The sequence below is a fragment of the Bos indicus genome, chromosome 29 (assembly GCF_029378745.1).
Source record: "Bos indicus isolate NIAB-ARS_2022 breed Sahiwal x Tharparkar chromosome 29, NIAB-ARS_B.indTharparkar_mat_pri_1.0, whole genome shotgun sequence".
Taxonomy (NCBI): Eukaryota; Metazoa; Chordata; class Mammalia; order Artiodactyla; family Bovidae; genus Bos; species Bos indicus.
The window spans coordinates 42,862,963-42,888,979 of record NC_091788.1 but is presented as its reverse complement, the minus strand read 5'-3'; the positions used below and the strand labels follow the sequence as shown (position 1 = coordinate 42,888,979).

General features: G+C 61.2%; 2 protein-coding genes across 3 annotated transcripts in view; one reads left to right on the top strand and one right to left on the bottom strand.

The window, feature by feature from the left end:
* Nucleotides 1-8,130, bottom strand: part of FLRT1 (fibronectin leucine rich transmembrane protein 1) — an 81,938-nt gene extending 73,808 nt beyond the window's left edge. For both annotated transcript variants that reach the window (XM_070783087.1, XM_070783084.1), the window contains exon 1: nt 7,970-8,130. The gene's annotated coding sequence lies outside the window, so the exon portion shown is untranslated. The remainder of the gene's footprint in view (nt 1-7,969) is intronic.
* Nucleotides 1-26,017, top strand: part of MACROD1 (mono-ADP ribosylhydrolase 1) — a 155,008-nt gene that overhangs the window by 112,608 nt on the left and 16,383 nt on the right. The gene's annotated exons all lie outside the window — the stretch shown is intronic.

Sequence of the window (26,017 nt, the reverse complement as noted above, 5' to 3'; positions counted from 1 at the left end):
ACAGGAGGTGCCCAGGAAGTAAATAACCAAGGGGAACCCACCTGACCCCATACCAGGGGACTCACCTGGGCAGAAGGTGAGTCAGAACTCACCAGCCCCACGCTCTGCCTTTTCACAACTGGGCCCTGACCCCTCTCACTCCTACCACCCCCCAACCCTACTGCTTCCCGGAGAACTTGGGGGCTCAGTTCTCCCCAATCCCCCCAAGGTACCCACATTCCAGCCTGACCCTCATCACAGCTGAGTGGTCTGGGTGCCCTCCTTTCCCCCCATCTGTCCACCTGCTACCCACCTGGGCTGCAGATGTCAGAGACCAACCTCTGCCCAGTGAGCCTACCAGCCAAGACGGGCAAGAGGCTAGCACGTGCAGCCCCCCAACTTCCAGATCCCCCAGCAGGGCCAGCATCCTGGCCCTGAAGCTGGCAGGGCCTGACCTATTGCTGAAGCGCAGTCACTGCTGGTTCCTACAGAGCCCATTTTGGACACTGTCACCCTATACCTTCACACTGACCTGGGGAAGTGCACTCTGTTGGCCCATTTCACAGGTGTGGAGACTGAGGCACGGAGAAGGAAAGTGAGGTGTCCAGGGGCACCCAGCCGATAAGTAACAGGTAGGATTGGAACCCAGGTCACCAGCCTCCAGAACCAGGGCACTTCCGCTCTACGGTCTGGCTGCCTCCTGGTGGATCCTGACTTCCACCTGGCCTCGGACAAGGCATTTCTCCACTCCATGCCTCAGCCCCCCTAGTCACAGTGGGAAGAAAATGAGCCAGGCAGAGTGGGGGTGTGCCACCGCCCAGCCCCCTCAATAGCCAAGTCTAGAGGTGTCTCAGGGCTCAGAGTCCCAGCGCCATGATGCTCTTGGGTCCTTTGGGACCTAGTGGTCCAACCCCTTGGTCAACAGTAGTGGGGAAACTGAGGCATACAGAGAGGCCCAGGCTCTGGCTGGGGGGTGGGGAGTAGGGCAATGTGTGTGGTCTGCCTCCCTGAGACAGTGGGCAGTCTCTAGCAGGTACAGTCTCCATAAGGAGGGGAACGGCTTCCGAGACCCCTGCCACCCTCTCTCTGCTAGGAACCGTCTTTCTGTTCACTGGCCAGCCCTGCTCAGGGGGCCAGCCCGTCTCCTGATAATGGTCCCAAGCAGATGTCCCTGCCGAGTGCCATGCCAGCCTGTCTGCTGGGCTCCTTCCTGGGGTCAGAGGTCAGGCTGCAAGGCTGACAGTCTCTAGGTCTCCTCAGCTGGGGAGGGCTTGAGGAGGGGCTGTCACCCCAGCTTCTCACTCCTTTGCATCCACCCCCTCCCCAGAGAGCTGTTGCTGTTGTTCAATCACTAAGTCTTGTCCCACTCTTTGTGACCCCATGGACTGCAGCACCCCAGGCTTCCCTGTCCTTCACCATCTCCCGGAACTTGCTCAAACTCATGTCCATTGAGTCAGTGATGCCATCCAACCATCTCATCCTCTGTCGTTCCCTTCTCTTCCTGCTCTCAATCTTTCCCAGCATCAGGGTCTTTCCCAGAGTCAGCTCTTTGCATCAGGTGGCCAAAGTATTTGAACTTCAGCTTCAACATCAGTCCTTCCAATGAGTATTCAGGGTTGATTTCCTTTAGGATCAACTGGTTTGATCTCCTTGCAGTCCAAGGGACTCTCAAGAGTCTTCTCCAGTGCAACAGTTCAAAAGCATCAATTCTTCGGCACTCAGCCTTCTTTACGGTCCAACTCTCACATCCATACATGACTACCAGGGCCCAGGGGAAGCACAGGCCACCCTGTCTACGTGGACAAGAGGAACAGGGGCTGCACAGGAAGAGGCCCTGGGCAGGGCGGGTGGCAGCCACTCACGGCTTTTCTTAGCAGAGGGGTTTGGGGTGGGGTGGGGGCGGCTGTGGGGTTCATTCAGAGATCCCCGCTCAGCCCGGCTCAGGCCACAGGTTAAGAGGGACGGGTGTGAGCCTTGTGTGCAGGAGTGTGAGTGTGTGTGGATGTCCTGTCTCCCGTCCTGGCCTGACTCTGCCATGACTGGGACTCTGCATAACTTATCAGTGGTGGGGTCTGGGCCTGGCCTGTCCTGGGCAGCCTCTCTGAGCCTCCCCACCCCCACTGAACCTAAGCCCCCTACTCAGGGCAGGGGCAGCCCAGCCCAGCCTAGGAGCCCAGTGTGCCTGCCAGGAGCCAGATTCCCTGAGCCAGAACCAGGCCCCTCCGGTCTGACCACAGCAGAGCGTGTTTTAAATCCAGGTCATCCCAGGAAAGCCAGGGGGCAGCTCCCTCGAGGGCCTGCGGGAACATCCTTGACCCAGGACCCAGGGGGGGGAAGCCCCTTGAGGGGCAGCTTAGTCTGGCCGATTTCATCCCCAGGAGGCCCAGCGGGCAGGTTGGACCTTCCACTGCCACCACACCAGCTCCCAAGGCATTTCAGCCACGGCTTCATCTTTCACTCACCCATTCATCCGCCTGCACCACACTGCGCACCTACTGTGTGCCAGGCCCCCTGCCAGGACTGGGGATGCACCAGTGAACAAGACAGACAGACACAACCCCCACCCTTAGCCATCCCTGCCACACAGGGCCTCCGATCCCGATCCCTGGTCCCCAGCCCCCATCACCACCCAGGACCAGCCCAGCTGGGCATCCCCCACCCAGAGCGGCCTGTGCGCCAACCCCCCCAGGGTCCCCTGAAAACTCAGCTCTCCTCTCTGCTCCACCAGGCAGCCCTTGGCAGCCCGCCCCCAGGAGAAGCCCATCCTGGCGCCAGCGCGCAGCAGCGTTTGTCGGGACTTGTTCCCGCAGCCCTTCCCAGGCAGGCGTCGCTGGAGGTGGAGGCTGGAGGGGTGACGGGCCGACGAGAGCGATTTGCTTCTGTAGATAAATGCCGACGCCTGTCCTCTCCGCGGAACTCAGTCCCCCTTTCCTCGCTCGTGCGCTCTCTCTTTTTTTTTTTTTTTACAGTTTGCTAAATCTGTTGTAATCTGGTGCCAACGATTAATTCAGGCAGAGGGAGGGATCAAGAGCAAAATGAAGCTGCCACAGAGCTGCTTCTCGAGAGCCGTGCAGACAGGAGCAGCCAGGACCAGCGTCTCCGTCACCCCACTTTTAATCCCAGTTTTAATTAAGTACAAAGCCGTCCCCCAAAGGCTCAGCCGCTGCCTCCCTGCTAGCGAACGCCCGCGCCCCGCCCCCCCGCCCCAACACTGTATGCAGAGCCTGCACACCGGGGCCGGGCGCCCTCCAGAAGCCCGGTTCGGCGCTCTGCCTGGGAGGCAGTGTCCCCTAGTGGTTAGCTGAGCCCCATACAGCTGGGGCCTGGAGCCTCCAGGAAGCCCCGCCTATGCTCCCTTCTTCCCCAGCCCCCGTCTGAGGGATGTTCCGAGCCAGGGGAGGGGACGCCCTTCATCACTAGCAGTCCTCAGTCTACACCAGGGTCCGTCACTCCCATCAGAAACAAGCCCAGAGATTCCCCTCCTGGTCCATCAGAGACTGTCCCTGCAGGTGGACACACAGCTCTCTCGGGAACAGGGGACCACCCTGGGCCCAGGAAGCCCGCCCTTCCAGGGCCCCCCGCCCAGGAGGACAAGGCACCCAGTCGTTGTCGAGGCTGCCCCAAGAGTCCTGAGAGATGGAGATGGACCGGTCAGCAGGACCCAGGGAGACAGGACCCAGGCCTCCAACAGACCCAGAGGCCGCCCCCTCCCCACCGGCTCCCCGCACCCGCACACACGGTTCCTTCTGCGGGCTCTGTCCTCCGGGCCCCTTCCTCCTGCCCCTTCTCCTCACCGACTCCTGTTCCACCCTCACCCCCTTGGCTGAAGCACCCACTCCCCTCATCCCAGGCCCCAGCAGGCTCCCTGGCCACCCCCACCTCACAGGGCTGCCTTCAGCACGCCCAAGGCTCCGAGGTGGGAGAGGAAGCATCCGATCGCAGTCTGACCCCCGTTCCCAGCTGCAGCTCCCTGAGGGCAAGACTTGCAGCTGCTCTGGTTTCCCTCTCCCCAAGCCTCCCCCCACCCCCCGGAGCCCAGCCCCACACCTGGCCACAACTGGCGCTCAGCACTGAATGAATGAACGGATGAATGGGCAGGAACGGAGAGAAGGAGGGAGGGAGAGAAAGACAGGAGAGCCAGGGGTGCCATGTGAGCCAGCCCCCCACCACCACCACAGCAGTGTCTATGCCCACCCCACCAGGTCCCCGACACCCTCACATGCCCACCTTCGCCGGGTGGGAGGCCGCATGTGCAAGGCCACCGTGGGAGACTCAAACCCCAGGGCTGCACTGGATCCAGCAAATAACTTCCACGAGGCGAGGCAAGGCCCCCAAATGCTGACATCATCCGCACAGCCGCTGACCCCAGGGAACGGCTGGGCTCTGGGGGCCGCAGGCGGGCGGCGGTAAACAGACAGCCACCCGCCACTCAGGCAGACAGGCCTGCACAGACACGGCCCTTTCTGCTCCGGCTGATGTTGGGGGGTGCCGGGCCGACTGGGGTCACATGGCATGGCAGGAGCACCCTGGGGTCACATGGTCCGTTCACCTGTCTTTTCCTCTGGCCATCTGCCCCCACCTCTCCCGGCCTTCTTGGGGTGACTGCCTCGGGGCAGAGGACAGAATACAGCTGCCTCGTGCCTGGTACAAGCCGGAGCAGGCCTGAACTTTGTCTCAGGGAGAACAACCCAGGTGTTGGGGAGGGGAACCCCCAAACCCACACATCAAAGGCAGCAGGCAGGCCTGAGGCCCACGCCAGCCCCACCCTTCCAGAGCCCTTGAGGCCCCTCTGAGTGGTGAGCACCCTGGGGCAACCCTCCACCGCAGGCATTTGGGACCTCAGCCACGCCCACACACCCCCACACCCCTCCTGGTCCGAACCCTCACAGCCCATACGCCCCATCCCACGAGGGCTCGGAGACGAAAACCCCTCAGCCTCACCCCTTAGCTCCTGGACGCTCCCACTGACACTGACGCTGCCAGTCCCCAGCCCACTGAGATGAGATCCCACCCAGAATGGACTTTGCTGGCTGGGGTGGGGGGACCCGGGGCAGTCCTTCCTGCTCCTCCAAGGCCTGAAGAAGCTGAAAGCCCTCAGCCCAGTGTGAGCCAGGGGTGGGGACCCCAGGGCGCACCGCCCTGCTAGGCATAAACTCTGCTAGACGCTTCGGATGCATCGTCTCACGGGGGTTCCCCCACGGCAGGTACTGCTCTTGTCCCACTTTCCACACGAGGATATCGAGGCCCAGTGAGATCCAGTCACTTGCCTGAGGTCAGCAGGCCAGGCGGAGAACCCTCCCCAGGAACCACAACCCTCCCCGAGGACCCTGGGGGCAGAAGCGTGGGCCCTGCCGAACCCCCGCAACAGCCCCAGACCGGCCCCACCTCTGAGACGAGGCCATTTCTCAGCCCTGACTCTGGGGCAGCCTGGCTGGCTGGGAAGCTGGCGGCCAGCAGGTCCCCAGTTGCCAGAGGACACGTAGCGGGGCCATCCGCCTCTCGGCGCAGGGCCTTAACCCACTCCCCGCACTCCTGAGCCGCCCTCCCCCTCCCAGCACTGCCTCCCTGCCCGCTGCCTCTGTCCCACCTGACTGGGCAGAGGGGGCTGTGCCCAGCTGGCCTCAGGGGCCTCATCCCCCTCCCCCAACACCAGGGCAGCCGCTTCTTGACACCTGCCGCTGCGCTGGGCCTCGGCGGGCAGTCAGCTGGTTCCGGGCCTGCCTCTCTGTCCCCTGACACCTGCTGTGTGAGGTCCCCCTGGAGCGCCCGTCCATCTCAGCTGACATGGAAGTGGGTACACACACGCCCTGCCGTCCCAAACTCAGGGTGCCCACCCATTCTCCCAGGGTGGGGGAGCCGCTGTATCCCCCTGTGCAGGCAAGGAAACGGGTCGCCAGAGGGGCAGGCCCAGGGCCACCCCCTGGGTGACACGGGCTCAGCCACCAGCCCTCAGTCTGCACAGAGCGGAGTCTCGCAGGCCATTGGCAGCAGGTGATGCGCTGGGGTGGCAGCTCCCATCCCCTCCTTAGAGCCCAGCTGAGGGGACCTCCCAGGGGCTGAAGAGGAGGAGGTGCCGGGTCGGGGTCGGGGGACACACCAGGAAGGGCTCTGACACTGTCTACTATCAGCCCCCCAGCCTTTGGGGAACCTGACCCCTCGGCCCTCCAAGGCCTCTGCAGGTGCCCGTAGCCCTTGGGGACCCCTTCAGCCCTGGAGCAAGACATCTGTCCACCTCGCCCTACGATGTAATGCATCCTGTCCCCGCTCCCCCAAGCTCAGCCTCAGGGGTGAGTACACTCAGCAAGGCAAAGTGAGGTTCAGAGAAGCAGGGACTTTCAGCCAGTAAGTGGAAGAGCGAAGGCCCGCAAACCGGAGTTTAGGGGAACTCTTGCAGGCTCCAGCCGCCCCGGGACATGCCTGCCTTAAACTCATGGCCAGGGAGACTTTTTACAGAAGAATCCAGCCCCGGCTGTCTGTGAGATCACGGAGTCAGGGGCACACACATAACCCCCCAACACACACACACATAAACACTGTCTACCCTCTCTCCTGCTCTCAGCCCGCGGCTGACTCCTCAGCCAGGATGTGACAGCCTCCTTCTGCCCCTCACCGCTTCCAGGGCCTCCTCTCTGCCTGCTTAGTACCCCTCCTGGGCAGGGGCCCTGGCTGGCAGCTCAGATCATTTCCATTTAAACCTCCGAGGAAGCCCTGCACAGTCGCCCACGGAGTCGGCTCCAGCTGACAGGTGATGTTTGCGCCTCTCCTCCTGGGGCTGGCAGGAAGACATGCTCAGAAAATCGGAGCCCGGAGCCCCTGAGCGTGGCCACCTTGCCCACAGCTGCTGAGCAGAGAGGGACATGCCCCAGCCCACCTTCCTCTGCCAGTGGCATCCTTCATTCTACGGGCTCCGTGAGCCCACACGGACAGCCTGCTCCCCACCTCCTAAGCTCACCTGGGGAGGGAAATCAGACAGACTGGTCCTTGTTGTCCCTGAGGATGCAGGGGCCAGGGTGGGGCAGGGTAGGACCCAGCTGCCCCCCACCTCTGCCCCCAGCCCAGGCTTCATTTATTCGCATCAGCGCTCTGGCTTGAGCCACAGGGGCCTCGCACAGCCCAAATGGGCTGTGTTTGAAGCCACACACACCCCAGAGAGCCTCAGAGCCCTCCGGGGCGCCGGGAAGCCTGGGGCAGCTCCCTGATGTCAACCGCTCCACAACTTTCTCCTCCTCGGGGAGCTCTGATCAGCCAGGGCTCCCTGTAGCTGGGCAACAACACTCCCCAACCTTCCGGCCCTGAGCCTCCAGTCCCCAGCAGGAGGGGCGGGCCCCCGGCCTCTGGCTTGGGGGTGGGGGCACCGGCCGCCCCCGGCCTCCAGACCGGAGGTCCCATCCTTCCATCCGCCAGGTGCACCGCCCTGGTCCCCTGCCCCGAGCAAGGCTGACAGTTCACGGCGCGCTCGGGGAGGGAAGTTGGAGGCTGCTTAAGCCCCCCTTGAAGTCGTTTTAAAAATAAAACCTCGCTCCAGCCGTGACTCACGAGGCTGGTGGGGACGGGAGCTAGGCGCCCGGGCCGGCAGGCTGCCTCTCTTCGCGCGCCCCAAGCCCTTCGGCTCTGAGAGCCGGCACCGTCCGGCTCAGCTAGACGACCCCCGCGGGCAGGGCCGTCTCCCTGGGGGCGCAGTGAGGGCTCGGGTCGGGGCTCCTGCCGAGCCCCCGCCCTTTCCAGCCCCTGGTGGAGAGTGGAGCCTCCGGCCGCGCACCCCGCGCCTCCCCGCGGCGGAGCCAGCGCCATGGGTCCTCAGCTCTCGACTCGGGGTGGGGGGGACCCCCTCCCCAAATCCCAAAGGCTGCACGGTCCCCGTGGCAGCCGGGCAAAGGCGGGCAAAGGGATCCTGCAGCGCCTCCCTGCACTCGCCCTCCCCGCCTCGCTGGCCCCGGAGCCCCGTCCCGCACGCGCGGACCCCGGCCCCCGCCCCGACATCCATCCTTACCTGCGCAGCGGCCGGAGAGGCGGGTCTCCTCGGGAAACTTTGCGGCGACGGCTGGAGCCTCAGGGGTTATTCCAAGGAGCGGGCGGAAACTGGAGCCGGAGGGCGCCCAGGGGCGCCCGGGAAAGGAGCCCCCGGCGCGCGGCGGGGCGCGGTGGCGGGCCCAGGGCGGGGGGCGCGCGGCGGCGCATCTGCCCGGCTCCGGCGCCCGGCGGAGCCGCGGGGGGCGTGCGCGGGGCGGGGTAGGGGTGCGCCGGGCGGCCGGGGTGGGTGCGCTCGGCCGGGCGAGGGCTAGCAGCGGTGCTTGCGCGAGCGGCGGCGGCGGCGAGCAGGGCGCGGGGAACCAGGCTGTGCGGCGGCGGCGGCGGCGGGGGCCGTGCGTGCAGGCGCGGAGCGGGGCGGGAGGGGAGGGCGGGGAGGAGGCGACGGGGGCGGGGGCGCCGCGCTGCGCACTGGCCGGCGGGACCTGGAGCGGGAGGCTGCGCCGCCGCGCGGGGACTCGGGCCCAACCCGGGAGACTCGGCCTCCGCGTCCCCCTCCTCCTGCCCTCGGCTAAAATGGATGAGGAGGTTGGGGTGTCGGTCCCCAGTGGAGGCGGGGAGGCTGAGGAGGGAGACTCCCAGAGCCAGCCTCCAGCGCGGGGGGTGGGGGGGGGCGGGGAGAGAGAATCGGGTTCTCGCTCACGTGCGCCTCCCCTTACACCCCTCCTCTCTGCACTCATTCATTCATCCTTCCAACCAACCACCCATTCATTCATTCACAAACAGCTACCCATCATCTACTGTGCGTGCCAAGGTAACCCCTTCCTCCCTGCCTGGCGCCCCTTCCCCCTCGCTTGCTTCCCTCCCTTTGCTCTGCCAAGCTGCCTGAGCGGGCAGGGCCCCCAGCCCGGCCTTGCCCCTCACCAGCTGACTGTGACCTTGAGTCAGTTACTTAACCTCTCCAAATCTCAGTGTCCCCTGTTGTAAAAATGGGAGCGTGAATAGCCTACCTCCAAGGGTTAACAGGAAGGTTGGAGGAGTAGGAAGGTGCCCAGGGCAGTGCCTGGCACACATGAGGGACTTAGGAAGTGTCTGCACCTGTTGTGTGAGGTCTAGTGTGAGGGTGGGGGTGGACCAGACCCCCCTCCTCTGAGCCTGGAAAGTCCCCATGTTCTTGGCCTTCTCTGGGACACTAAGGAGGCCCCTCCGTCTGTCTGCGCCTCCCCTGGCCAGACCTTGTCACCAAGCTCAGTCATCTGGTCCTGCAACCCTTCCTCCTGGAGGCCTGTTCTGAGCAAGTCCTCAACCTCTTCCTGGAGCCCCACCACCTCCACCTGGGCCCCACAGCTTGCCGGTCCATGCCCAGAATCCCCAGTCTGGCTGGGACCCCCTCTGCCATCCCGGCCCCTTCCACCCACTGTCCAGCTGCAGGCGGGTGTTAGACCCTTCCAGGAGCCCAGCCTACCCTGCGCTTTGCTGTCCTTCGGTGCCTGGCCGGCCCCCTCCCTGGGACACCCCCCTGGCTTCTCCCTGGGAGCAGGTTGCCGTTAGGGATGCTGGCCCCTGTCTCCCCCACGTCCTGTGCTCGCCCACCCATCTCGCCACCCCCAGCCCAGAGCGAGCCCCTCTGTCTGGATCCCTCTGCCTGGGGCCCTCTTTCCTTTCCCTCCCCATTTCCTCCCCTATCTCCCTTTCTCCCTTCCCCTGCTTTATACTCAATTCACCAAACAGCTATTTTTTTCCTCCCAATTTTTATTTATTGTCCAAACAGCATTATCCCAACAATAAAGGAAAGAAAAAGAACCCACAACGCTACCACCCTGTGGCGTCAACAGCCTTGGTTCCTCCATCAGCCTCAGTCAGCCGCTGTTCCCTTCCAGGCTTGTCCACACACTGCCGGCTGTAATTTTTACAGAGCTCTGGTTTCCGTTCCGCCTCCCCAGACCCCCAGATGGACGTGGGGGCCCTGGGGCTCTGTCTTCCCTCTGTCGTGGCACTTAACAGGTTGCTCAGGAATTATGTCTGTGTCTCCCTCCTCCTCTAAACTGAATCCCTTGAAGGAGGGACCCCTTTCTGTCCCTCCCACCCCCACGCCAAGCACAGGGCTGACACAGAGCAGGCACTCAGAGCCTCAGAGTGGAGTGGATGGTATGGGTATAGCTCTTTTTTCTTCTTTTTTTAATATTTATTTATTTGGCCGTGCCGGGTCTTGGTTGCAGCACGTGGGATCTTTCATCTTCACTGCAGCATGGGAGAGCTTTTACCTGCGGCACACGGTTCCTCTTAGTTGTGGCATGTGGGATCTAGTTCCCTGACCAGGGATCGAACCCCAGACCCCCTGCAATGGGAGTCTTAGCCACTGGACCACCAGGGAAATCCCCGTAATAGTGGTTTTAATGGCTGCATGATTGTCCATCAAGCTGATGTTCCCAGTGGTGACACACAGTTCAGGGAACATGGAGGTCCACTGTGCCGGGTGCTTTCTGGGTACCCAGAACCAAAGGGAATCAGGCCCTGCTAGACTCCGCCCTGGCCAAGCTGGGAATCCAGCAGCGGGGTGGACACCTCAATAGTTACAGCTTAGCAGGATCTTCCTGAAACAGACGTTGTCACCACGTGACCCCAGGACACAGGGGCCAAGTCAACTGCAACCTCAAGGACAGCTTTCCAGGGGAGGTGGCCCTTGAGCTGGTCGTGGAGGGTCAGGAGGAATGTTCTGGGCAGACCCCAGAAGCTCATTTCAGCTTGTCAGGGACGTGAAAGAGCCTGGGGTTTGGCGGTCTGGCATTCTTGGTTGGAGCTGGGGGGTTGCGGTCAAGGGGGCCATGGTGGAAGCTGAGGTGACTGATGTCATCCAGGCCAGGTGTCCATACAGGGCTTTGGACAAGTCTGGAGAGTCTGGCCTTTGTCTCGGAAAGGGCAGGGTGCAGGGAGGGTGGCTACAGCAGAGGCACTATTGGCCGTGAGGTTCAGAAAGATCACTCGTTCATTCAGCACACACTTGCTGAGTTGAGCCCCTGGGTGCTGCGGGGCTCCCCAAGGGCATGGGCTGGTGGGACCCTGGCCCAGGAGGACTGAGCTGGTCTTCGAGCCAGGCACTCACAGAGATGCTGTCTGCATGAGGCAGCACGGATCACACAGGGACAGTTTCAGCCTTGGGCTCACCAAAGCCCCGGCTCCCCAGGCCCCAGGGCGTCAGTAACCCAGGTGGTGTCTGGCATCCAGGTGCAGTGGGTCCTACTGCCGGGCAGCCGGGGTCATGCTGGCCCTGCCTCCCGCTACCTGCCTGCCCTCTCAGGAGTTCTCAGATGTGGACTCTGCTCACCCCCCCACCACTTACCCACTGCTGACCCTGGCCCTCCACCAGCCTCCCTGTCCCTTATCTTAACGGGGTCACCACGCCCCTCCTGAGGCTCCTGGACAGTCTGATGAGGCCCCGAGGGGAAGGTGCTTTGTACACTGTGAAGTGCAGCGACAGCACAGCTCATCGTGTTTAAATTGTTGACAGTCGAGGTTGGGCCACTCTTGGCCCTGCTGAGACTTGCTCTGGGCTGGGCTGGGCTGGGCTGGGGGCAGCAGGAGAGACTACCTGACCCATGAGAAGGGTAGGGTCTGCCCTGCTGGATGGTCAGTGGGCATCACCAGGGACCCCTTGTCCTCAGGCTCGGTGCTGGGTGTCCAGGAACGAAGCCCCATGAGGGAGTGAGTGGTCAGGGGTCAGCACCCCTAAAAAGACTAAGAGCTATTGTTCAGAGGGCATGACCTTGGGCCAGCTGCCCAAAAGTCAAAGGCTTAGCCTGACCCCCAGACCCCAGCTTAGACATCATCTCCAGGGAGGGTAGACCTCCAGCTCCTCACCTGGAGCCAGAGAGCCTCCCGGTGGCCCCATCTGTGGGTTCTTGGTCTTGGAGATCACTGTCCTCCGAGACCCCAGGGTCCCCTGCCTCTGGGGGCACGTGATGGGGTATGGGGGCGAGAAGTTCCGTCACTGCACACCTGGCCATCCCAGACCGTGGTCTCCTGGTGACACCCAGGCGCATCCGGTTACATTTCCGTGAATCACGAGCATGTAGCCTGCGGGTAGGCTGGCGGTGCACACCTGGCTGGGCACACCAGTTCCCATCGGAAAGTCACGGCAACTTCTCTGATCCAACTCCTAGCACCACCACGCTCTCCCTCCCGCCTCTGTGCGTGAAAGCCTTGCATCCTGCACAGCACGGAGGGTTGCAGCACAGGACAGGCAGGGCTTGGACCCAGGGCAGAATTTCAGGGGCAACAAGGCCCCAACTCGGGAGGAAGTCCCAGAGAGGGTGCTCCAGGGAGCAGGCACAGCAGGGGCAAAGTTAGGTCAGACAAAGCCAGCAACTCCCGAGGACAGGTGCTGGGGGCCGTGGGGAAGGGTGGGCAGGGCAGCCTGTGGCCGGGCTCGGAGCCCACCGGCTCCGGCTGCTCTCTGCCACTGGGTGCCCTCTTGCCCGCAGCACTGAGTTGAGTCCCGCCACCCTGCCCTCTCCCGCCTCTCCGGACCAAGTCAGCTCCTACTGACCCCTCAGCCCAGGGCTTGACCATCCTGCCCTTTTAGAGGCCTTCCAGACCCATTTTTCCCAATGGGGTCACTTGCTCTCTCTTCCCCGCCTTGTCTTCCCCTTGGAAGTGCTTAGCTCAGTCTATATATTTTTTTTATAATTTTAGTTATGTATTTATGGCTGTCCTGGGTCTTCATTGCTGCAGGCGGGCTTTCTCTAGTTGAGGTAAGTGGGAACTACTCTTCCTTGTCGTGTGCGGGCTTCTCATTGCGGCAGCTTCTCCTGTTGCAGAGGAAGGCTCTAGGGCATGCGGGCTTCAGTAGTTGCGGCTCCCGGGCTCTAGAGCACGGGCTCAGTAGTTGTGGTGCTCGGGGTTAGTTGCTCCAGGGCATATGGGATCTTCCTGGACCAGAGATCGAACCTGTGTGCCCTGCACTGGCAGGCGGATTCTTTACCACCATCCGAGCCACCCAGAAGCCCCATTTGTGTGATTTATGTGACCCTGTTTCTCATCTACGGGACCACACTTCCACATCTCTGAGATCGGGGCGTGGCCGGCAGTGCGTCTTCTTCCCCGGTTGTACGTGACGCTTTGGTGAGACTCAGGATCGATGGGGCCCGTGTTCGTTGTGTGTTTTGTTGGTGTCTGTCCCTCCCAGTAGACTGCGAGCCCCTTGAGGGCACATCCTGGGCCTCTCATGGTCCCTGCATGTCCCCAGCACCTGCTGCGGCACTGGGCACCTGGGGAGGAGTCAGGCGCTGCTGAGACAGCCCTGCAGGCACCAGGGACAGAGCTGCCCGAGGCCAGCTGTGATTCCTCAAAATGCCCCGAGATGATGGTCCCAGGGGCTCAGAGGGGAGCCACACACTTCCGGGAGTATGGCACGGTGGGGTCCTGGAGTGTGTGTATGGGTGGGGGTGATGGGAGGTGAAGGATGGAGATCCGGACTGACAGCCACCACTCAAGCCCCTGGGTGGGTGGGGAGAAAGACGCCAAAGAGTCAGAACTGGCCTGAGGCAGAGGCAGGACCGTACCACCCCAGGGCCCGGGGTTCCCCACCAGCCCACCCTCCCCGGCCCTGGTTAGACTGAGGCTACTTGTCTCTGATGGGCCCTCCTCGTCCCCCAACAAATGACATCACCACCACCCCATTCCCCCACCTCCTCCAGGCAGCCGGGGCTGCCTCTTGCTCCTCCCTACCCCCTTCACTCCTGAGCCCTTGTTCCCAGCAGAAGCAGTGCTCCTGAGGACGACTCAAGCATTTCTTGACTCTGGCTATCGTGCACCTGTTACACACATCCTAAGTCAGGTTCAGGAAGGGAGATGTGAGCTGTGTCTTAAAAGGACAGCGTGAGTGGAGGGGTCAGCCCGTGCCGAAGTCCAGAGGGCTGGTGGGGAGCAGCAGCTGGTGGGCAGAGGGTTGTGGGACCCGGGAGACAGAGGAGAGGCTCGAAGTACAGGCCTGATCTGGAAGGAAGTTGGAGGGAGGAAAAGAAAGGGCACATACCCACAATGTTGGGGAGCCAGGGAGCAGGGTCCCGACTGCCCAAGGCGGGAGAAGTGGAGGGCAGGGTGGAGGATGGTGGGGGGTGGAAAATTCGGGGTTTCAAGACTGGAGGCTCAGAGACCTGCTAAAGCCCCACCTCCACAGTCAACCCCTCCACCCCACCGTCGCCTCTTCTTAACCCCCCCACAGACCTTCGGGGCTCAAAATCCTCCCCACCTCCTCCCGCTCCCACGCCTGCCCCAGTTTACTGCCTCGGTCTCCACCACCACCCAGGGGCTCTTGAAGCCCAGTGCCCCGAGTAGGCCACCTCCCCGGAGGACTCAGTTCCTGAGCCCTTCCCCTTGGGTCCTCTCTGTCCCCCCAACAAGCTCCAATAACCCAGGGCAGCTGAAGCCACTGAGGCTGGGGGTGGAGCCATGGGAATCTGCAGATGAGGTGTCCTGAGCCAGGATCCCCAGCCCGAGTCCTGGTGGAGCAGAGCTGTGGTCCAGAGCCAGGGTTGGGTGGGGTCACTCAAGGCCCCCCAGTCTGCCCAGCACAGGGACAGCCAGGCCTGGCAGGTTCTGAGCTAAGTAATCCTCTGCGATGGGGCACCAGGAGGACCCAGAGAGGAGGGGGTGCAGGAGGAGGGGGAGGGTCTGGGTGACAGTGGGGGATGGGGTTGCCCAGCAACCACCACGCTGCCGCTGCCGAGGAGGGATCCTTAAAGAGCTGAGCGGAAAGGCTGGGCCTCAGAGGGGCTGAAGCACCGCCTCGCATACCAATGGCTGCCACCTCCTCCTGCCAGGAGTGCGGCTGCAGCTGGGAGGCCTAGGAGCAGGGGCGCCCAGTCCAGGGCCACCTGAAGCTGCTGGGCCGGAACCAGGCTGGGGTCCTATCTGGTCCCCACAGGACACAACATGGGAGGGGCCAGAAGGCCGCCGTGAGACCCTCAGGGAGGGGGCACCCTGAGCCCCCGGACCCCAGGGCCTGGGACAGGAGGGAACTGGAGCTTCTCAGCCCCAGCCCTGGCCCTCCCGACAAAGGAGCACTGGTCTTAGGTGAGTGACCTCTTGTCCAGTGGCTCAGCGGTAAAGAGCAATGCAGGAGCCTCAGGAGACACAGGTTCGATCCCTGGGTTGGGAAGATCCCCTGGATCCCCCTCCTGGAGGAGGGCATGGCAACCCACTCCAGTAGTCTTGCCTGGAGAATCCCATGGACAGAGGAGCCTGGTGGGGCTACAGTCCATGGGGTCGCAAAGGGCCGGACTTGACTGAAGCGACTGAGCATGCAGGAACGAGAGTGACCTCGTCCTGGCCGAGTGACCTTGAATGAGCCACCTCCCCAGCCTTGTGTGTTGAGAGCCCCAGACAGGACTGCCCACAGGAGGCGGCCAGAGAAGGCTGGGTCTGGTGGGCGGAGTTTCTACACGGGTCCTTCCTAGTGTCTGACTTACGTTCCCTGCACCGCACACGGGCTTGCCGCCTTTCCTCAGTCTTTATTGGGAAGAAGGATGTCTGTTTGGTCTCAGTACCACACCTCGTATTCCAAAAGCAACAACGAGGCTGAGATTCGGCCATGTGGTCTTCTAGTTCCTTTCCTATTAGGGCCTCGGCTTCCCCGTCTATACACAGAGGGGCTTGACTAGCTCGAGGGGGCCTTGCCGGGCTCCCAGGATGCGCCTCTGGACCTCTGCCCCCTTCTCAGCATACCGGGGAGAGCTCCCTCCCAGCTTCCTGCGGTGGTGGAAGGTGAGGGCCGGGCATCGCAGAGGCCAGAACCCCGCTGTTCCCTCACACCAGGGTTCTCCTTCCATCGACTGGGTTGTGCCACATTTGGAGCCAATCTCATGCCCTAATTGGTCCCTGTGGGTTTAGCATGACCTCTCCTCCTGGCCGTCCATCAGCCCATCCTTGGCCACCACCGTCCCCCCAGCCCCCACCTCCAGGTCCACTTCCTTCAGTAGGCGCCCCCTCAGCTCTGAGAAGCTGCCTCCCCCTCTCTGTTTTATTTATTTATTTATGCCTATGCTGGGTCTGCCTTGCCGCTCAGGCCTTTCTCTCGTTGTGGCGAGCAGGGCCTAGCCTCCAGTGCCAGTGCGCGGGCTTCTCGTTGCAGTGGCTTCTCTTGCTGGAGCACAGGCTCTCGGGCGCTTGGGTGTCAATAGCTGCAGTTTGTGGGCTCCGCAGTTGCGGCTGCCGGGCTCTAGAGCGCAGGCTCTGTAGCTGTGGCGCACACACTTAGTTGCTCCACAGCATGTGGGATCTTTCTCGACCAGGGATCGAACCCGTGTCTCCTGCATTTGCAAGTGGATTTTCTACCCCTGAGCCACCAGGGAGGCCCCGGCGCTGCTTTCTAAAGTGCTAGCCTGACCCTGATGCTCCCTCACTCTAGCACCCTCCATGGCTCCCCAAGGCCGTGGGAGAAGGCTCAGGGCCCCATGGTCCTGGCTGCCCCTCTGCCCTCAACTCATCCTCACTCTCCTCTGAACATTTCAACCAGATGGGGCTGCATCAACATCTATTGAATAAATGAATGACACAGAGAGCAGATCTTCGGTGCCAGCCATGCTGGCCTCCAAGACATAGGAACAACCAAGGCAGACCAGGCCCTCTTACAGGCTGCCACGCTGGTAATGAACCAGCAAACAAATGAGAGGATGGGATCGCTCCAGAACCATGACGTGTCTTCCTCAGGAACTTAAACGGGGTGATAAGAGGAACAGGGTGGGAGGCACTTCAGGGGGAGGCCTTTCAGAAGAGGCAACATTTTCACTGAAGACCTGAAAGATGAGCAGGAGTCAGTTTGGAAACAGCTGGAGAAAGAGTGTGCCAGGCAGAGGCGGGGCAGTACGTGCAAAGGTCCTGAGGCATGAGAGAGCCAGACCTATTCGAGGAAGAGAAAGAAGTCCAGGAGACCAGGGAGAATGGAGCATGCAATGCAGCCATGCGTTTGTGGAGGGGAATATAGATTTTATTCTAAGTTTAATAGCAAGCTATTTGAGAGTTTCAAGCAGGGAAGTGACATGATCTAATTTATATTTTAAAACGATCATCTGAACAACCGCTTTGGAGAACAATTTGGCAGTAACTAGTCGAGTTAAAAGATGTTCATATACCACAACCCAGCAGTCCCATTCCCAGGCATACAGGAAATAAATTCTGGACCTGGGCTCATGGCCGTGTGCAAGATGCTACTTTGGCTGGGTTTGCAAGAGAGAAAGTGAGTATGTTTGATGGTCGGTGGGAGGACAGGTAGATGAGTGTGGGAATGTCCCAGCCTGGAATATTACACAGCAGTGAAAGCAGCCCGACCAGAGCAGCCCGGGCCTGCCGGAGGAGCCACCCCAGCCTCGCTGTGAAGGGTAGCAGCCGATCCCAGGAGCTCCACTTTCTAAGACATGAGGACCTGGGCAGTAGCCTGTTGAGGGACGTACAGAGTACAACTCTAAAGAAAATACATGCAGGGCTTCCCTGGTGGCTCAGTGGTAAAGAGTCTGCCTGCCAATGTAGGAAATGCTGGTTCCATCCCTGGTCTGGGAAGACCCCACGTGGAGCAACTAAGCCGGTGACCACGACTACTGCGCCTGCGCTCTGGAGCCCGGCCCAAGAGCAGCAGCTCCTGAGCCCGCGCTCCTAGAGCTTGTGTTCCGAAACGAGAGAAGCCCTGCAACGAGGAGCCGCGCACTGCAGCTGAAGAGCAGCCCCCACACTCCACAGCTAGAGAAAGTCGGTGCAGCAGGGAAGACCCAGCACAGACAAATATAAATAATAACTTTTTTACATTGTTAAAAAGAAAGTAGTATAGTAGTAATGTTCGTCTCCCAGTCGTCTCCGACTCTTTGTGACCCCACGAACTGTAGCCCACCAGGCTCCTCTGTCCATGGGATTCTCCAGGCAAGAATACTGGAGTGGGTTGCCATTCCCTTCCCCAGAGGATCTTCCTGACCCAGGGATCGAACCCGGGGCTCCTGCATTGCAGGCAGATTCTTTGCCATCTGAGCTACAGGGAAGATGTTACAAAGAAAACACATACCAAATTCAGAGTGGTGGGTTCTTCTGCCAGGGAGGGAGGGTGGGCTTCATTTCTATGACGTTATATTTGTTGGGCTGTTGGTGGGGTCGAGGGACCGTGTGTGTGTGTGTGCGCGCGCACTTGCTTTCATCAGTAGAAAAGGAGCACCCATTGCCGGACAGGATGGAGGGGAACCGTCTGCTGGACAGGGCCAGCAGTGGAGCCGTCCAGGTGGCAGGAGACAGTGGCTGGCCCTCATGGGGAAGTGGGAAGCGCAACCCCCGACCTGCCCAGGTGTTCAGAACCAGCAGTCTTTCCTCCTCCCAACCCGTGGTTAGTTTTCTGCTCAATTAGCCCCTGGTTCTCAGGCTCCTCTGTCCATGGGATTCTCCAGGCAAGAATCTTGGAGTGGGTAGCCGTTCCCATCTCCAGGGGATCTTGCCGAGCCAGGGATCCAACCCGGGTCTCCTGCATTGCAGGCAGATTCTTTACCGTCTGAGCCACCAGGGAAGCCCCAACTTTTCTTCTCCTTTTTCGGGAAGAAAGGTGAAGCTCAGAGAGGGCAAGGGGCTGCCTGAGACCACCCAGCAAGCTGGAGGCAGAGGAACCTGTGATCCTTCCTTAGGGGCAGTGGGCCTCTCTGGCCAAGAGGGACTGAGCAGGAAGTCAAGACTGCCTTCAGGACCCACCCACAGCGCCCCTGGCGCAGTGGACAAGCGGCCTCTCCAGGCCCCTCCCCCAGAACACATTCCCCTCATTGTCCAGTCCCTCCCGACTCCGCGGGGCTCCCCTGGGCCCCAGCCCCTCGTTCCTGCACAGCTGGAGACTGCGCCGCCCGGCTGGCTGGGGCCCAAGTCATCTCTTGTAATTGGGTTTCTGGGCTGCTCGTGGTTATGCTAATGGTGGGACGCTGGGACCCCTGGCTCCTGGGGGCGGGGAGGCCCAGGCTGCAGCCAGGGTCCCACTGCGCTGCCGACTCAGCACTTCCTTAGAAATCAGTCCGCCCAATTCATAGCCTGGCTTCCTTGCGCGAATCACGTTAACCTCTCTGAACATCTATTTCCTCATCTGTAAAGTGAGAAAAATAATAGTACCCGTTCATTAGGCTCTCCAGGGAGGGAAGGGTAAAGTGAAGGAATCCACTGGAAACGCTTGGCCCAGCGCCTAGCATGAAGAATTTGCTCGATAAATGTGTTATTAAGTATTTTTTATTTTTGTTTAACGTCTAAAAGTTCCTCCAGGAAAATGTGAACAGGGGCTAGCCGAATCTGTGTGATGAGCTAATGGGTGACTCATTTTTCTTTTGCTTTTTTTTGTATATGATCCAATTGGGGGCAATGAACACGGATTTCTTGCAACACAAAATGCCAATAAGTGGAAGGTGTCTGGGTAGATTGGAGAGTGGGTGTTGAGGGTGGGTGGGGTCCAAGGGCTTGAGATCTGGCTTCGGGGCCTCTGGCTGGGACCCTAGGTTTTCAGGGGCAGAGTCCAGGCAGGAGGGGATGAAGGAGGGGCCTAGAACCACAGCAGGAACCACAGCCAGGTCACCTGCTTTGAGCTTCAGTGGCTGACTGGGCGGCTTTTGTAGGGAAAGGCATGGGGATGGGATGCCGGGGGTAGACCAGGGAGTGAACTGCAGAGTTGGGCTGGGCATGGGTGAACGGGGAGGCCCATCTGAGGTTCAAGATAGCAGAGGAATGAGAGCCTGGCCCAGGGCCAGTGGGAAGGAGGAAACTGAAGGGGAGATTTCTTTGCTCTCTGCAATGAGAGAAAAGCCTGCACAGCAATGAAGACCCAGCACAGCTGAAAACTCCCAACAGATTTAGGGAATCTCAGGGCTTCTGTTCAGAGAACAGGGAGTGAGAGGCTCGATCCTGGAGGCAAGCAAGCCAAATCTGGCTGAGCAGCATGCTGAGTGGGCCAGGTTCCAGAGTCAGAGCAATGGGACTGGAATTCTATCTCCGCCATCCTCAGTGATTGGCCTCAGACCAGACACTTACCTGAGCCTCAGTCTCCCCATCTGTAAAATGGAGCTGTGCGTCCAGCCAGTCCCCATGCCTCTCCCTAGGAGGCTGGTGAACAAGCCTTGATGAGCAGAAACTGCTGTCGTTATTGTTGTTGTTGTTATTATTTTACATTTTATTTATTTGTGCATTTTTGGCGGCGCTGGGTCTTCATTGCTGCACTCGGGCTTTCTCTCGTTGCGGTGGTCGGGGGTACTCTGCAGTTGCGGTGTGCGGGCTTCTCATTGCGGTGGCTTCTCTTGTTGCAGAGCAAGGGTTCTAGGCACGAGGGCTTAGTTGCCCCAGGGCACGTGGGATCTACCAGGACCAGGGAAGGAGCAGTGTTCTCTGCATAGGCAGGCGGATTCTTAACCACTGGACCACCAGGGACGTTTGTTGTTATTATTAAAGCAACAGCCTGGTCTCCTCCTTCCTCCTGGCTGACTGGGGAGAGCGGGGACCCCACTCCTGCACCCAGTGTTTTACAGGCATTTTAAACTTTATCATCCATGCCCCAGAGACCTTCACTTAACTGACCTCTCTACCCCCCCACACAGGAGGAAACTCCCCAGGGAGCGGAGCAACTGGCCCAATATCACGGCTGGGGGTTAGGGACCAGGCCTTGCAAAGCACAAGGACGTTGCCTCCCCCGAAGTGGATTGTGGTTTTGGACTTTGCCTCTCTGGGCCTCGGTTTCCCCATCTGTAAACAGGGCGGGAAGGTCTGTGTATACACACGTACATGCATATTAAGATGCTCAGCAGAGGTCCGTATAAAAGCCTGGTGCTGAGAAATGGGAGCCTCGTGTGCCCCAGGAGGGCCTCCCCAAGTCTGGGGAATGTCCAGTAAGCCTCTCACTTTCCACCAGGCAGCCCCACATCACGGGGACCGTGACCTTGGCCTGGGGGAGGGAGCTTGTCAAACACGGCAACTGCTCCCGCAGCCTGAGATGCCTTTGAAGTCTCTTGTTCTATCTTCAAAAATTCAGCACATTTCACATTTTATTCCATCTGTGGGGCGTTTCTAATCTAAAACGTGTTTTAAACGGCTTGCCCTCGAGTAACAGGGACACCCACCGCAGCCCTGCGGGGAGGCAATGGTGTTGATTTCCTGGGAACAGAGTCCCCAAACCACCCACCCCTTCCTCCCCATGAGGCTGGGGCCACCGTTCCACTGACCCGGGCTGGGGGGCCGTGGTCAGTGGTCACCTCACAGGTACCAGGCGCTGTGCTAGAGTCTGGGGCGCGGCTGAGTGGTGGGGCTCGGGCAGGGGGAGGCAGGGCAGGTACCACGGAATGGACGGGGTTGTTCTGGGGGAGAACCAAGGAAGAGGTCTGGGAGGGGGTCACCTGGAAAGCGTGGTAGCCCCCGGGCCCCCCTCCTGCCCCATTGCCCTCTGACCTTCTCCCCTACTTCTCTCCCCTAACTCACTCTGCTTCGGCCACAGCGGCCTCCTGGCTGTGCCTTCAACCTTCCAGGCAGGCCTCTGCCTCAGGACCTTTGCACAGACCAGCCTCTGCCGGGCCCATGCTCTTCGCAAATGGCTCCCTTTTCAGCAGGTCCTCAATTCCTTCTAGATGAGCCCTCCCCACCTGCCTGCTACTCTCTCCTCTCTTCTCTACCCCCTTCACAACCTCGGGCGCTACTGCTAATGGGAATTCTCATTTGAGTTTCTTTGTTGTTTCTCGACTGTTAGATGATGAGCTCTGTGCCAGCCGTCTGGGTCCTGGCACACCTCGGAGCTGCTGCGACTTTGTCAAGTGATAGAAAGCTGAGACCTGGCCTTACGGGAGGGTGGAGGAAAGCAGGCCAGGCAGAGGGGCTGGGTGATGTGGGGGAGCAAGCCTCTCCGTGAGCCCGGCCCTGGAGGCCAGGATGAGGGCGCATGGCAGCCACGGCCTCCGGAAACACCCAGAGGGGCTGCGCTGGCTGCAAAGTCACCGCTGTGCCCGCTCACCCGGCTTCTCCCTGGCCCAGTAACCTGCTCAGCGCTTTCCTTGGGTCACCGAGTCTCCTCTATGGCGGCCCAGCCCCCCACAGTGCCCTCTCCTCCCTCGGCCCTCCCCCCAGCTGGAGGATTTAGTCTCCGTCAGGGAAAAGCCAGCTGGGCAGCTCCTACGGCCTCCTGCCTCTGCCCTTGAACCAGCCCTGCAGCCTGCATGGCCCCCACCCCCGTCCTGCCTCCTAGGGCCCCCCGGGTGGGCTCTTCTGCAGGGCCCCATGGATGAGAGCGGGGACCCCATGCAGCCTGGCCAAGTGACTGTCAGGTCACCGTCAGACTGGTTCAGCAAATTGTTAGTGGGTGCCTGCTGTGTACCAGTCTGTGCGCTCAGCACTGGTACACACTGTGGATCAGACACACGGAGCGAGGCTGGAGGCAGACGCTTACCTGGGAGGCGAGGATGCTGAAGGCAGTGATTCATGGCCCACGGGAGGGTGCAGCCGGAGACCAGCTCCAGACCCGGGGAGCTGGCTGCTCTCCTGGCTCTCAGGGAGGGTCTCCTCTAGGCAGAGGGAACAGCCTGTGCAAAGGTCCTGGGGCTGGAGGAAATGGGGAATGTTTGAGGGGGCAGAGACGAGAAAGGCGAGGTGTCATGGGCCTGGGGTGGGGTGTGGGAGCAGCCCGTTTTTTGTCCTGAGAGCAAAAAGGATCTTTTGGACCTTCACCCAGGAAGCTGTGGCACCTTTACCCACGAGTCGTTCAGGTTTGCATAGTGAGAAGATCCTCCTCCGCGGCCCAACTTGCTCATCCCTAAAATGGGTTAGTAATTGTATCCTCCACAGAGGGTCAGGATCAAATGAGCCCATGTGAGTACAGACTTTACCTGGCCCCAGGCCCAGGCCCTCTGCCACTGGGGGCTCTTCCGCTATAAAAATATTAAAAGTTGATTGTATGACTTTGTTGGCATAAAGACAATTTTATTAACATTTGATAGTATGTACTTCCTATGTATGTAACGTTATATATAACATTTTCTTCAACCTAAAAGCTCACTTTTTCCTTCTGATTCTTCTCTTCTGGCTGCACTGGGTCTTCGTTCTGGCGCGTCGCTCGTTGCTCTAGAGCCTGAGGGCTCAGTAGTTGTGGGGCACGGGCTTAGTTCAAGCACATGGGATCTCACTACCCCGACGAACCTGGGGTCCCTGCGCTGGGAGCACAGGGTCTTAGCCATTGGCCCACCAAGGAAGTCCCTTTTCTTCTGATTTTAAGGGAAATTACCTTTTCAGCGTCCCTAAAAGCATTGAGCCCCACGCACATGCCTGCTGCTCCTCTCCTGGGCTCTCAAAGTGGGGGCTACTCTTCTCTATGGAGGTGCTCCCTCACAGGGCAGCAGGGGGTGGAGGGAGGGGGCGGGGGGGGGGGGGAACAACCAGAAGAGGAAGAGGTGTCCCTGGGCCCCTCCCCCTGCCCTCCCCAACCTTCCCTTCCCCTCCCCCGCCCTCTGCCTCCCCCTTCCCATTCCCCTCCCCCACCCTCCCCACCCCTCCCCCATCCTCTGCCTCCCCTCTCCCACCTTACCCCTCCCCCCATCCCTGTCCTGCTGCTGCCCTGGTCCCACCACATTCTGGCCCCTTTGATCCTCCCCAGGCCTATGGAGAGCCAGGCAAAGCCCACCCTCCCCTTCCCCAGCACAAGCACCCTGCAGCTGCCCATCCGACCAGGAGATGCCCAGGCTCACCTCTCTGCGTGCCCTCCTTCCCCCCAGGGTGTGCTGCCGCCTCCCCCGTGAAGTTCCCCAGCCCCCTTCTTCCTCCCTCACTGGGATGTCTACACACTCCTGCTGGCACCCAATTAAAATGTTCTGTGCAGAGAGTGACTGGGAGGGGGGCACCGTGGAGTCCCCCGCAGTAACCGTGACCAAGCCCTTCGTGTCCGGCCCTCCTCTCCCTTGCACCAGGCGGTGGCCACATGCCAGCCCTGAACTGGGCACAAACTGGGGAGCGGCTCTGCCCACACAGGACAGCAGGCCCTGGGGGTTGAGGGGGGGCCGCCCCCCAGATGGCCCGGGCCTGAGAAGCTATGGGGTGCAGGGGTGGGGTTAGGGGGCCGCACTTTTGAGCAGCAGAGTGGGGGCGGGGGGGCAGCAGGAGGGAGGCCCCAGCGCGCCCCGGCCTGGCGGGCGGCTGTCAGGGGACAGAGGATCTGGCAGTGACCGGGGTGGACCTCATTTCCACCCCAAGGTCACAGGCTCAGCACTGAGGCTCGGAGCCAGTTAATTGTGTCCAGCCGAGCGTGGCACCGGCACATCTCCGGGCGGGGGCCGCGGCCGGGCTGGACCACCTCACCCCGCAGAGGGGTGCCAACAGCAGACTCAGATGGCAGGCGTTGGGCCAGGCACCTCATACACTCTGGCTGAGGAGCCTACGCCCCCACACCCCCCAAAGACGGAAGAAACCTCAGGCCCCCACAAAGCTCAGGGCCAGGCCTGGGCCCCACTCCCTCACTCGGCCACTCACAAGCTCAGTGGCCCTGCTTAGCTGGGCAGCTTCCGGCCCTCTGGGCAGGGCTGGGCCATAGACTCTGGCATGGGCCCGAAAGCCAGCGCTTGTCCTCATCTCCCTCGCCCACCTCCCAGCTCAGCAAGAAGACCCTTTCAGACAGAGGGAGCGTTCAGGGGTTAATAAAATGGGCGCTGACAACCAGACATCCTGGTTCAAGGCCCTTTCCCCCATTCAACCCGGCACGCCAAGAGCCTCAGTTTCCTCATCGGAAAAATGGGCTAATGACCAGTTTTGATTTAGAGCCTCAGACCAAACTGAGGGGAGCATGGGGGCAGTGATGCAGCAGACAGGGGAGGTGCTGGAGACCCCAGGCCAGCGCCAGGTGAGACGGGCCGGCCAGCCTTGGCCAGGCAGCAGGAAGGCCTGAACTGCCCCGCTTTGGGTGGGAGGCGGGGCAGCACACCCGGGACCGCCTGTGGTATCTTTGGTGCTGCTCCCCATTGCCCACGTTCCTCCCAAGCCTCCAGGTCATCCCCTCCGCTCTAGGTGCCTTGGACACTGCATGACCAGACATCCAGCCCCTGGGGAGAGGGGCCCCGGGGAGAGAGGGCAGGGGCAGGGTTTAGATCCCTGGGTTCCTGCCCCTCCCCGAGTTTCGCCCCACGGGCACAGTGGGTTGGGGGATGGGGACTCTGCAGAGCGGCCTCCTGGGGTGCCCGCTGACCTGGGGCCCACTTCCTCTGTGCAGCTTGAGTCTGAGCCCCCGGTGCTGAGCCACACCTGCGCTCTCCCACCTGTGGCAGGTGATGCCACCTGGCTACCTGTGCCCCTTCCCCCAGCTCCGCCTCTGCCCCAGGCACACCTCCCTCCTCAGCCCCTGGGTGTCCCCGGCCTGGTGGCCATCAGGCCAGTTCACCCCCAGCCCCCTCGCTCAGGCAGGGCCACATGCGGTGGGATTTCGGGGGCTCAGGGCAGGTGAGCGTTGGCATCTCCTTCCGAAGGGGCCTTCAGAAACGCAGGTCAGCACCCCCTCCCCACCCACCCCTTTGTGGCTCATTGCCAATCCATTTGGCATCCAGCCCTCCACAAGCCCGAGCCAGCTCCTTTGCAGCAGGTGTTAATTAAGAGAGGTGATGGGGGGAGGCGGGGAAGGGCCATGGAGGGCAGCTTCCGACAGGCGCCAGGACTGCCGAGGGCTGAGGGGGCAGGGGGGCTGGGCCTGCGCCCACCTGAGATGCCCCGGCCTCCCCCCGGGGGCTCCAGGGCAGACTGGTCCAGACATCCAAACCCTCATCCCTGCGGCCAATCTGCTGGGGTGGGGGCAGGTCAAGACTGCATCCCGGGGGCCTACTGTGTGCTCTGTCTGTAAGCGGAGGAGGCAGGCCCCTGTCCTGGCGGGGCAGGTTGGGGGCACCCTCCCTCTGGACTTTGAGGTCCACCTGCTCTGTGGCTTTGACATCAGACAGACCCAGTTCCGATCCTGCTATTGTGCAGCTCAACCTCTGGGCTTTGCTTTTCTTGTCTGTAAAATGGGAGCGATCGCACAGCCCCTGTGGCTTTGCTGTGATAGCACCTGGGAACAGTCTGCCTGGAAAAG